Source organism: Brienomyrus brachyistius, unplaced genomic scaffold (assembly GCF_023856365.1).
Source record: "Brienomyrus brachyistius isolate T26 unplaced genomic scaffold, BBRACH_0.4 scaffold27, whole genome shotgun sequence".
NCBI classification, from domain to species: Eukaryota; Metazoa; Chordata; class Actinopteri; order Osteoglossiformes; family Mormyridae; genus Brienomyrus; species Brienomyrus brachyistius.
Window position 1 is genome coordinate 3,289,641 of NW_026042306.1, and position 11,633 is coordinate 3,301,273.

At 40.4% G+C, this 11,633-nt stretch overlaps 1 long non-coding RNA gene across 1 annotated transcript; it reads left to right on the plus strand.

Annotated features, from left to right (window-relative positions):
* Window positions 1-1,337: 1,337 nt before the first annotated feature.
* Window positions 1,338-11,201, plus strand: LOC125721070 (uncharacterized). The gene is made up of 5 exons (XR_007385681.1): window positions 1,338-1,418; window positions 9,040-9,153; window positions 9,589-9,671; window positions 9,837-9,961; window positions 10,140-11,201. It is a non-coding gene; the product is annotated as an uncharacterized LOC125721070 (long non-coding RNA).
* Window positions 11,202-11,633: the final 432 nt, after the last annotated feature.

Below are 11,633 nucleotides of genomic sequence, written 5' to 3' on the forward strand. Positions count from 1 at the left end.
ACCCATTGGCGAAGGTGTGTTGTGTATTCCCAGAAACTATATCAGTTGAAAATCTTCCACCAGGGATCTGGGCCAAGCACCGGGGGTTTTGTCCAGGCCCAGCCCACCATCCCATGCCAGGGCTACCCCGGCGCCTTTCGAGTCCCCCACAACACTGGCTCTGCCCCCGATGTATTCCTGAGATTTTCTGAAACAACAACTTCAAAGTCAGCCCTAATTACCCCTGATGGTAGGATTATTTAATGGTTGAGTCTCTTTCTTTTATTTGGGGGGGTTGTCAGATACTATCGCCCAACCACACGTATTTAATTGCCGCAATTGGAATGATTTGAAATCAGCTATTTGCTTTCATGTGTAATGGTGATGCCGATTATGAGATACAACTTGTTTAAAAAGCATCTGATGAGTTAGCATGGAGTCCTGCAGAATTTCCCTGACTGTTTCAACTCTTTTTTCTGTGGTGGGTAAGGCTGGGGGTGTTTGTTTGTGGTATTTTAAGTACTGTTAAAAAAAATGTTTTAATCTTGGATCCTAAACTTGCATGCAGACAATGTAATGAAATACATTTCAGATAGTGTCTTCCTAAAACTTTCAGCCCAATTATTTTGGCTGTTTTTAAAGTACAAGATTGCAGCCGTGTTTCTTTTAGGTCTAGATAAATGAATAAGCATTTTTACATTGCATGGCTGGAAGCTCGGTACTGTTGTCGGCACTATTGTCGTTCACTTCTGTGGCCAGGGGTTCAGATGCTCTCCCTGCCTGGACAGAGCAGTTGCTGTATGGGTTTTCCCCTGCAGTCCACAAACAATGTAGCTAGGCTGGCTGGTGTCTCTAACTTTGCCAGTAAAGCACAATTCTGTTTGTGCCCTGCAAGGTACTGACAACGTGTCCAGGATCTACCCTATTCTGCCTGGGATAGACACTGGGGATTGGCTGGGATAGACGCCAGTTTAAATGATTCACTTAGTCCTATAGTAATCACGTATAGTCCACTTACAGTACTTATTTTGGGGCTTTTTTTGTACATGAAAATATATGGGAAAAAAATAATAAACTACGGCATTTTGTTTTTACTTTACTTTACTTGGGACCATTGCTTTGCCTTATGGTTACCTGTCTACTTCTGTCTAGCTACTCGTACAACAGTAAATAGGAAAATAAATTTATTACTCGCATAATAAACATACAAGTGTCATTTAGATGGTAATTTGTCTGAGGCATAAAGAGAAATTATAATGATAATCTGCTTATATGACCAATTTCCCTTACACTGACGTTACCACTAAAAACGGTTAACATGGTTATCTCGCATATATTATTAAAGAAACGATAATACAGTACGTTTCTTGAGGGAGCCACATTACAGCATAACGTATTTTCTCTTTCCTGTGAAGAAGAATGAGAAAGGCAGGGTGAAGGTGAGTCAAATCTTTATTGCTAAAATTTCCTCCAGTTTAATTATATAGGGTGTGTTGTGAGGGAGGGCGATTAAGGGTTGATTTTACTTGACGCTCACAACACTATGGAACGTCAATCAGGTCAAGAACACGAGAATTTTAATACATAGAATATACGTTAACAACACGCAGTTAACGTATTGTCAACGTGTATTCTTTGCGTGAAAAATTAAACACACGAACTGCAGTTTACGAAGTACAATGAAACTCTAACTTGAAATCCTTACTTGCCTACTTTCATAAGCAACGTTATTTTTCAGTACAGTTCCGGTATTTATAAATCTTGGTGATAAAATTCGCCTCAAGCGTGGGGTTTACGCTTCCCTAGAACATTTGTATTGTTATATAAAAAAAAACTGTGCGATTTTAAGAGCCGTTCTTTTTCAGCATTATCTAGTATATGTTTACATTAGTTTAAAGTTTACCGCCGATGGTTTTTCATGAGCTCCGCATGCGCTCTTCGAAGGATTCCTAAACATTTTCATCCTTGCCGTTTAAATCACTCGTGAATAGAGGTGTTTGTGGGAAATAGATTTATTTGTAACTATTTTTTATATATACGCTTTTCCTTTTTTAGTTTTTTCTTATCTTGCCATGTATTAGAAACTCCAAAATGAACACTGGAAGTGGACTACTTTATTTCTATAAGTGAATTATTTAAACAGTACTTGTACAGGAATGATGCTGCCCCAAACCTTTTAATCCATATAAGTGGTTGGTCAATATATAACCATCTTCCATATAAGCGGTTTCACTTTAATGGTCTGTACACTAAATTAGCACTGAGCGAGTACAACTTCTGTAACTCAGCCCCCCCCCCACACACACACACACACACACACACACACGCAAACAAAATTATAGAACACTAAAGCTTGAGGAGCGTTTGATTTGAAGCTTGAATGTTCACTAATGTGTTTGTTTATCAAAAAGGTAGTGAAGCAAAAGGAGGCAATTGAATATTTTATGAGAATGTCATGATAATAATAATAATTAATATCTTTTTATCCAAAGATTTATTTTTGGCAATTGTAAATTTATGAGAATGTCATAATAATAATAATAATGATAATAATAATAATAATAATAAACTCACAAACGTGCAATCCAAAGATTTATTTTCATAGGCTCCACAAAAAAGTGTTAGGACTAGTGGGCTGTAACTGTGGGGAAAATAGCCTTAGCTGGAGGAAACCTACACATCACAGGGAGAACATGCTGACAATTGACGTACAGATTGGAAACCCAAATCCTGGAGGTGTGAGATCGCAGTGCCCCCTACTACTACACACCAGCACATTTTATTGATATTGTTATTCATATACATTGATTCCAATATATATATATATATATATATATATATATATATATATATATATATATATATATATATATAAACAGGTGAAAAGTGAGTTTTGCTGTGATATTGGCTGAATTCACCCCATGTTTGTTCTTTTCCTGTAAATGTGCACATCACTAAGCAGATGTTAAGTATCAGAGAGACTCCATGATTATTGCCCCATGAAACACCAGTACAGCATCATTACCTCACAATAGAGTCAGCATCTTTTTCATCTGGCTGTGGGTGACTTCATTTAGAAGAGAAGAAGCCACATCTTGTTTAGGTATTTTTAAATGTTTTTCAGCAAGTCTGCGCATTTTCACTGTGTGTTAGACAGGGTTGGAACCTGAAGCAGTCGAGCACCAGGTTAAACTGACAAGAAAAGTTCATGTACTTGGAAATGTAAGACATTCTATATGATAATGTTGCAACAGTTGGTTGTGAAGCTAGCGCTTCAGTTGCGGGAAGAGAGTCAAATATAATAGCTTATACCTAGGCCTGTTGCGATAAACGATAAATCAATTAATTGCACGATAATTAAAATGAGGTCGATAATTTTTCTGGCTGCAATAATTTTCATTTGCATGCTTTTTATTTTCCTCGTGTCTCTCTCTACCAAATGGAAATATCGGTTCTTTTTAGCAAACCGGCTCATTTGGCTCAGCTCACCAAGAAGAGCCGGCTCTTTCGACTCCTAAATGGATCTTTTTTTAAAAAAACACCCCTCTCTTCGTTTAACCTGATGCTGATTAGCGTGACCTGATTTGAGCTTGTTAAAAATAAGACGCCGTCTTGTGGCCGGGCCTTTTCGGAGGACAATGTATTCCGGCCACTGTCGTCCTTAATGTTTAGGCAGCTCAAAAACCCGGACAATTCTATAAAAATTAGTAAAACGGCTCTTGAACAGGAGCCGGCTCCCATCGTTCACTAAAAAGAGTCGGCTAAAAGAGCCATCTCGTTCTTGAACGACACATCATTAGTAATGAGGCATGAACTCTCGTGTCAATGGGCTCTTTGCGCGTCAGCTTCCGCATTCATGGAAATGCGGCTCGCTCATTTCCGGTGTATGAAAAATGACATGCCATTTACAGGACTTGCCCAAACTTATGATCAACGATGTACATCGCTTTTGTAAATCCTTCTCCAAAGTACCAACGAGTAAATTAGAGAAGGGCTTTAAGATGTTTGCCTTGTCTTACATCCACAGATACGAAGGAGAGTCTTATTCGTTCAACTGTGTGGCTGGCGTTAATAAGCCATTATTATTACATCAGTTGAAAATGGTCTCACAACGGCAAAATTATTGTTTATTGCAATAATTCCTGGGACAATTAATCGTCCAGCAAAATTTGTTATCGTGACAGGCCTACTTATACCATGCCACTCGAATTCTCCAATCTGAAGTGTGTTGGTTAATTATTCTTTACATACTGCCAGTTGTTTCATGTCCCCTCTGTAACCATACATTTTAAAATTAACCACCACATATCATTGAAAGAGATTTATTGTTTAATTATGGATAAAAACACCAAGATCATCTTCCTTCCAAATGAAAATGATCATTTCAGATGACATCGATGCATCGTCCAGTCGCCTGCCCAGAATGAAGTCACGGGGTGGAGCCTATCTCAGGCAACACTGATGCATGACAAGGGAGACAGGCTGGATGGTATATCAGTACATTTCAGTGCACACACAAACACATTATGGGCAATTTGTAGATTCCAGTTCACTTAACTGCATGTGTTTGGACAGCAGGCAGAAGCTGGAGTACCCAGATGAAACTCACACAGCCCAGGTCACAGGTCTAAATGGTACATACATGCACCCCCAGCAGTGCCTACAATGCATCAACTCCAGAGGTGCAAGGTGACAGTGGGCCACCACGCCACCCATCTGAGGTGTCGGTTGTCGAGTACAGTAGTGGCTTGGTTCTAAACTTCCAAGGTCCATTTCAGATTTTATATTTCATAAGAACTCTAAGAGTAAAATTAATGTCACCACCAAATCCTGAATGATATACTTCTTTCAAGATGTAATTTCACATGAAACATTGTGAAATATGAAATATCGTTAAATAGTTACAAATTTTATTAGCTATATAAATGAAAATCCCATCCATCCATATTTCAACCCCTGAACCAGACCAGGGTCATGGGTAATAAATGCATGATTTATCTAGGAGTTAACTAAGTACAAACATGGAGTTAAACCAGGCAAAATACTAATCTGTGGGATTATAACAACCTTCTTCATAACATCATGGTGCTTGGATAAGTTTTATCATTCTCATCAACTGGTAATCTGTAACCCCCATACCTTCCACTAAAAACACCTGGCCTTTTGGGAGGTGCCGAGGTACTGCACACAATGGATTCATGCTGGTGCTGTGTTCCTCCCATCCCTAGCTGGGTGCAGGACTTGCTCTGGTCGGGACAGTGAACAGAACCATGTGACGTGGCAATGGGTGAAAGGAATGGGAAGTTTATTTGGGTTTGGGGGTTCAATAGACTTTGGGAGAAAGGGAAGCATGAAAGACGGCCTTATCGGCATCAGAAAGGGGAAACTGCCAGGAATATGGGACAGGCCTGGCGTTACAGGTGGGGTGTATGGTCTCCCAGGAGACAAAACAGAAGTAAAGAGCTGTCACCTGACTTTTCCCAGGATGTTCTGTGGCAGGTTTGCATCAACAGCATCCCATTTCCGTTTCATTTGCATGAGCTAATTATTTCTGCTGTTTAAATCATTAGTATACTTTTGGTGTTTTTAGTAGCTGTCAGTTTGTGGTAGCAGAACCTTTGCCAGACCGCACTTGGTTATTTTCATAAATATAGCATTTATAATCAACACGCATTGTATTCATATTTCTGCATTTCTTGCAGGGCAGATGCAAATCAGTACAAAATGAGGAGACTCATACCATTAAAACATTTTCAGTAACACCCAATAACTCCATCCGACTATGCCCTTTGTGTCTCTTCCCTGTTTGGTTAGTAAGCACTGCTGGTCTTCTTGCTTTTCCCCTCTCTGTCTCGTAACCCTTCCGCCCTAGTGTGTTATCTGTGCTTCCTGGACTGCTACATAGCTCACTGGGTTTAGTCTGAGTTTGTGGTTCTGAGGCTGTAACCCGCAACTCATGAGTTGAAGGCTGGTCAGAGACCCGTCTCACCAGTTGTGTTTATTTATTGGTTTTTTGGTTTCTTTTAATTCTTATAATTCTTGTTTTTCCCATTTTGTTCTGACCCCTTGTGCACCTTTTGTTTTGATATTTTTCCCCAGTGTTTTTTAATTGTATTTAATAAACCCCTGTTGCCTCGGAGCTGCATCACCCATCGTGGTCAGGGTCACAGGCCTGGAGCCCATCCCAGGCTAACCCTGCATGGGATGCCAGTCCATCACAGGGCACATGGGTTGAAAAAATATTTCTTAGTCAAGTTAATTATTTAAAAAAGACTTTTCGTACATTGTTTTTGGTCCAAACAATTTCAATGTAATAGTTTTAGAGCTTAATTTTATTTTTTTAACTCCTTGGCACATACCAGTCTATGTCCAGCCTTGATTTTAGTTGTCGGACCATCTGACCATGATTGAACATTTTGCAGGGTCATGTTAGCATTTACAGTAGAGATCTGTATGAACTACACAGGAAATGAGTGATTGTACTTAATGCACTTTCATTTTGGTCATTTGTTCAGCTTCAGATTCAGCTACAGTTACATCTAAAATTACGAGAGAACTGTGAAGTATGTAGCTATTTCTTCAACTTTGGCTGTACATACTGTACAAAAATGTTGATTTATCACTTTGTTACAGTGACATAACATTTTTAATTTATTCATCATGCACAGAACTGAAACACAAGCAGCAGAAACCAGCACTTTGAGAATAAAACCCTAGATGTATCCACATGAGGTTTTACTCCGTGCCCTAATTCCCGTGAAATGTATGATGGTTTCACAAAGCCACCCACACAATCTCCTGTAGAGGGCAACCAAACTGTGACCAGTGCCTATTTGGGGATTAAAGTAGGAAAACACCATGGAATTGAAGGCTCATTCATCACACAAAGGTCAGTAACTACCGTACTACCCAGAGCACACACATCACATGCTGATTTTCTTTATTCATATTTTAAAAAAATTGGTAGTTACATAGTTGCTGGCCTCCAGATATGTTCCAGCCTGTTGTTCATGTCTTGTCATTTGGCTACATTCTCCATGGCAATGAACGATAAAAAATAAATAAGTAATATGCACAAACTAGGTGTGTATTCATGAATAACAAAGGAAATAATTATGCAAACACAGTGGACCCAACTTGGGCTACATTTAGCCCAAGGTTGTTGGTCTAGATTTCTCTTCACACTCTTTGTCTGCCAATGTTATTCTTCATCCCAGGCTGTCCCATTATTTACAAAATGTTGACAATTTGTTACATCCAGTCCAGGCTAAGAGTGAGAAATGCAGGTTAAACAAGTTTATCACTTGGGCTTGAATGAAACACAAATTAGAGACAGCGTGTGAGTTTCCGGCCGACAGTCGGTTCTTTCCCAGCTGGAGGGTCTAACAAGATGATTGCTAATCACTAAAGAAAGAGAAGGTGACCATGGACTGGCAGAGTAATGAACTCCAATTCACCCGTGCAGGGCCTGCTGCCATCTTAGAGGATCAGGCCAAAGCAGGTTTGCAGCAAGTCCTCTGAGCACAATTAAATAATTGTGCTGCTCCCTCTACGGTATGCAAACATCTCTCTGTTATCGGTGCCAAAAATCAGGCAAAAGGTCTCAACGGCTTCTTTTCAGAGATTCACAGCCAAAACAAAATTCCCTGCGATCCTGCAGATCCGTCAAGTTTCCACTGTCGAGGTGCGATTTAATGACACGGGTCGCGGGAGGCCGCTCTGTGAAATGGCCCCTCTGAGGTTGTAAAAATGATTCTTTTACACACAATTTGTTGTTTTGGTCTTTCTAAGGGTGGGGTGCAGTCATCTTGTCCTAAAGGATGTAAATAATTGCAAATTTATGACTTTGTTTGCATCAGTTTAAAATAACAGCCAAGAAATATACTTACATAAATACTCAATTTTGATTTTAAAATATACCCACCTATCTATTCATCTATCTATCCATCATTGCACTCCGAGTTATGGGGGTGCTGGAGCCCTTTAATTTTTATTTTTAAAGATGTATTTCATTGCATTTATTTAGTTCCTTTATTTCTATTCTTATTAGATCTTTTAGCCATAGTGATTTAAATGTCATGGATGATCAGCGTTCTGAAGGTATTTCTTTGAACTGTCCACTATAGCAGCAGTTTGAGAACACAGGTATCCAGCTGGTCCCTACCAATGATACCAAATCACTGGAGTGAATTAATTAGCACAGTTTAATACCTGAGACTTTACCATCACTTGTGCATATTTCAGCATGTATTTCCTTCCATAAGAATACAGTTTGGATATGATTGTTCTCTCAAAGCTTGAGAGGCACACATGCAGACATAAGAGCAGAGATAAGGTTCACAGAAGGTTTTCTGATGCCAATTGAGATCGCTTCAGAAAAGATGGGGGATATAATTCTCTTGATTATTGCACACACTATTTGTTTCCAACAAACCCTGAAATGCTGTACGTCATCGTGGTGCACAGCGCCATCGAGATTTACGCAGCTCGCTCCTGGCCGTTCGTCGGAATTCCTACAGAGCGTGCAATGGCAAGAATTTATGACACATGAAGTCTGCCTCACGCAGCACACAGAAATGACTTCAGCTCTTTAGCGCGCTGCCAAGTAATGCGTGGAGGGCCTTGTGGAAACACCTCAGGGCTCACATGCACCACTCACATCCAATATCCAGAATAAGCCGTTGTGGCTTTCCCCTGAGGACACGGCGATTTTTGTCCATGTTATATTCATGGCTGCCACTGTTTTTTGGCATACCCCACCACGCTGAAACAACCACCCACTCTGCATGGCCTCATTTGTCCCCAGCTTTTCATGGGTAAGGTACAGAAACAAAAAAAGAAAGAGAATAATCCATAAACAAAAGGGTCTCAGACGTCTGTTAGAAAAATTGAAGCATCGTTCCCAATTTCCAAGCCTGTACCTTGGCTGTGTTCCCCCTCTCCTCCTCCTCCATTCCTCCCCCCCGCGCTTCATTTCAAGTTCACAATTTTAACAAGTGGCTTTGAGGTGACCTCAGTAAACTTTAAATGTCCTCTCATGACTCTGTTTCTTCACTGCAGGGGTGGGTGGTCTGCCCCGCCATGCCAACCAAACTGATAAGGCGGCCTGCGTGTTCCATGCATCCTAAACAACAACAAACATCGCCCTGGAAACCTTGCCTAAATGTTCTGCCGGTAATACCTCTGCTAGCACGCTTCCATTCTCTGCTGAGAAAAAAAAATAACCGTGTTGCTATTTTGGGTGTGTTATTTCCTCAGGTACAACGTGGTGATTCCATATGTTTCAGTTTGGGATAAAGTTTCAGGTTCTTATCTTACGCTATTAGTAGCGCTTTAGAGGAAATTCAGTGAATAACAATGAACATTATTCTTGGTCTTAAATGTGGTTAGAAATATTTTTGGACTTTTAAAAGCAGTAGGTTTCTTTAATGAGAGCAAAGGAAACTAAGCACAGGACATGATCGGGATATTCATAATCTGTGGGGAATAGACAGATAAGGTCAGTCGTGATGTCTACTTTGTAACAGTGCACAGGAATATCTTCATCCTTTTATGTAATACATGTATCTGGTTTTCCTGAAAAGACACCGGTTTTTGTGTGTTATTTAGAGGATGGAGTCCCTCACCTAGACCCACCAAAACAGCTCTCCTTTCAACCAACACAACAGCACAAACACAGCAGCACAAAACTAGTAGGTGGGCAGTTTACAGATAACACCACGCTTCCTGGTTGCTTAGTAGATCCATTCCAGTCTAAGTTAGATGCTCAGTTCTTAACCATTCAAAGATAGGGTCAGCAGGCTACTCTTGTCTTGTATGATAACAAAAATTGCTTTCAAGATGTTTTCTACATTCAGGATTCGTGCCACGCAACCATTTGGATTTGGACTTCACCCAACGATATGAGACCCTGCAAAGAGAATGGATGCAAGACATTCCCAGCACAGCATTAGACATCTTACCTGACATCAAACCCACAATGGTAATAATTTAACAAGCCTATATACACATTCTTGCCTTTTTCTTGTAGCTTTTATAAAAAGATATGAGTCTTTTGAAGTTTTTCTAAATATATGGAGACAGGGTAAGCTGTCCCGTTAGGTAGTTTTACATGCGTGACTGTCGCTGTGGCTCAGGTTACATCCTTCGTTCTCCCTCAGTCTCGACATCTTCGGAAGATTCCCGCCGTGCCTCTTTTCCCGCCGCTGTTTAATCAGCATCCTATGGTTTTACGGCACTCAGGGCGCCACATCGTGCACGTTAACCCTCCCATATAAGAGCCGTTCTTTCAACATGGCGCGCAAGTGTCTGCTTACATTCATCTGCCATTAATCAGTTGTTACCCTCAATATTTGTCTGCATGGTTTTACTGTCCGCCCCCATCTGGCTGTTCAGGTTAGAGACGTGGAGAGCGTGTTACTGGTGTTTCTTTCCGTTTTGCCACTTCTCTTGCATTTTGCCGAAGCCAGACTAAATTGCAAACAGATTTCATTGTTTGCTTTATACTTTCGGGACGTTTCCCATGTGATGTGTTAATTTCCAAGCAGCTTAGCGCAGATAAAATCGATGCCATTAATTTAAGCAGATGCAAAACAAACACTTTTAATGTGACTGACTGATCCTTAGGCCCAGTAGAGTTCACGCTAAGGACCAGAGTAGCGAGGAAGAGGAGGGCAGTCTGGCAAAGCACAGCTTGATCTGTATTCAGTGCCATACTCTCTCTAATGCTTATAAAGGGCCAGTTGCGATTAATACTTTTAAAAACTGATAAAAAATTTCATGCATTAAACTTACTTTCTGTTGGCATTTTCTGTTTCTTATGAATATAGTTGACTCCAGTACCTTAGGTTTCACTTAAGAATCTCTGCTTTGTTTTTTGTAACACTTGATAGCCAACATTTGATGCATAAATGTGAAAACTTACTCATTCTTAACATCCTTTATTTCGTCTAATGAGTGCTGCGATCTATTTTATTGAAGGGGAGGAATTTTTACTACCTTTCCAAACCTTTTGATCAGATTAAGAGGTTTTGTGGAGGCCAGAGAAGGTGGAGGGGCATTTACAGTGTGGAGCAGTGTCCAGTTACAGGTCAGCTTGTTTTGGCATCTCTTTAGGAGGTCTACTGTAGGTGGCTGCCTGTTTAATGCCTGCTCAAAAATGTGCCTGCGCATTCTCCAGCGGCTTGAGATCTCCACCATCTGATGTTTATTAACCTCTTATGAGAGGCAAAAAAGCTGTTTGTTATTCAAGTTAAAAAGAACAATAATTTGCACTGATAAAAGTGCAAAAACATATGCACATGTGTCCTCAAACACAGATGTATTTTTAAAAAGTGTTGTATTAAAGACATTTTTTAAAAATGAAAATGAGTGATTCATATTTTATGGTTTCCATGTCATACTACAGACTGCTTCTTGAAAACGACTATGATTTGCTATCAGTACTGCAAAAGCAGACAGGCAGAATGCAGCTCTGATCACGAAGAAGCAGCTATAAAGGAGCTGATCAAGGAAGGCCTGTCTTCCTGCCTGTGTGCCTCAGTGCCTGCCTGCCTACCTCTGTGCCTGCCTGTGTGTCTGTCTGCCTGCTTGCCTGTTTAACTGCCTGTCTGCCTACCTGCCTGCTTTCCTGTTTGCCTGCTTGCCCGCCTGCC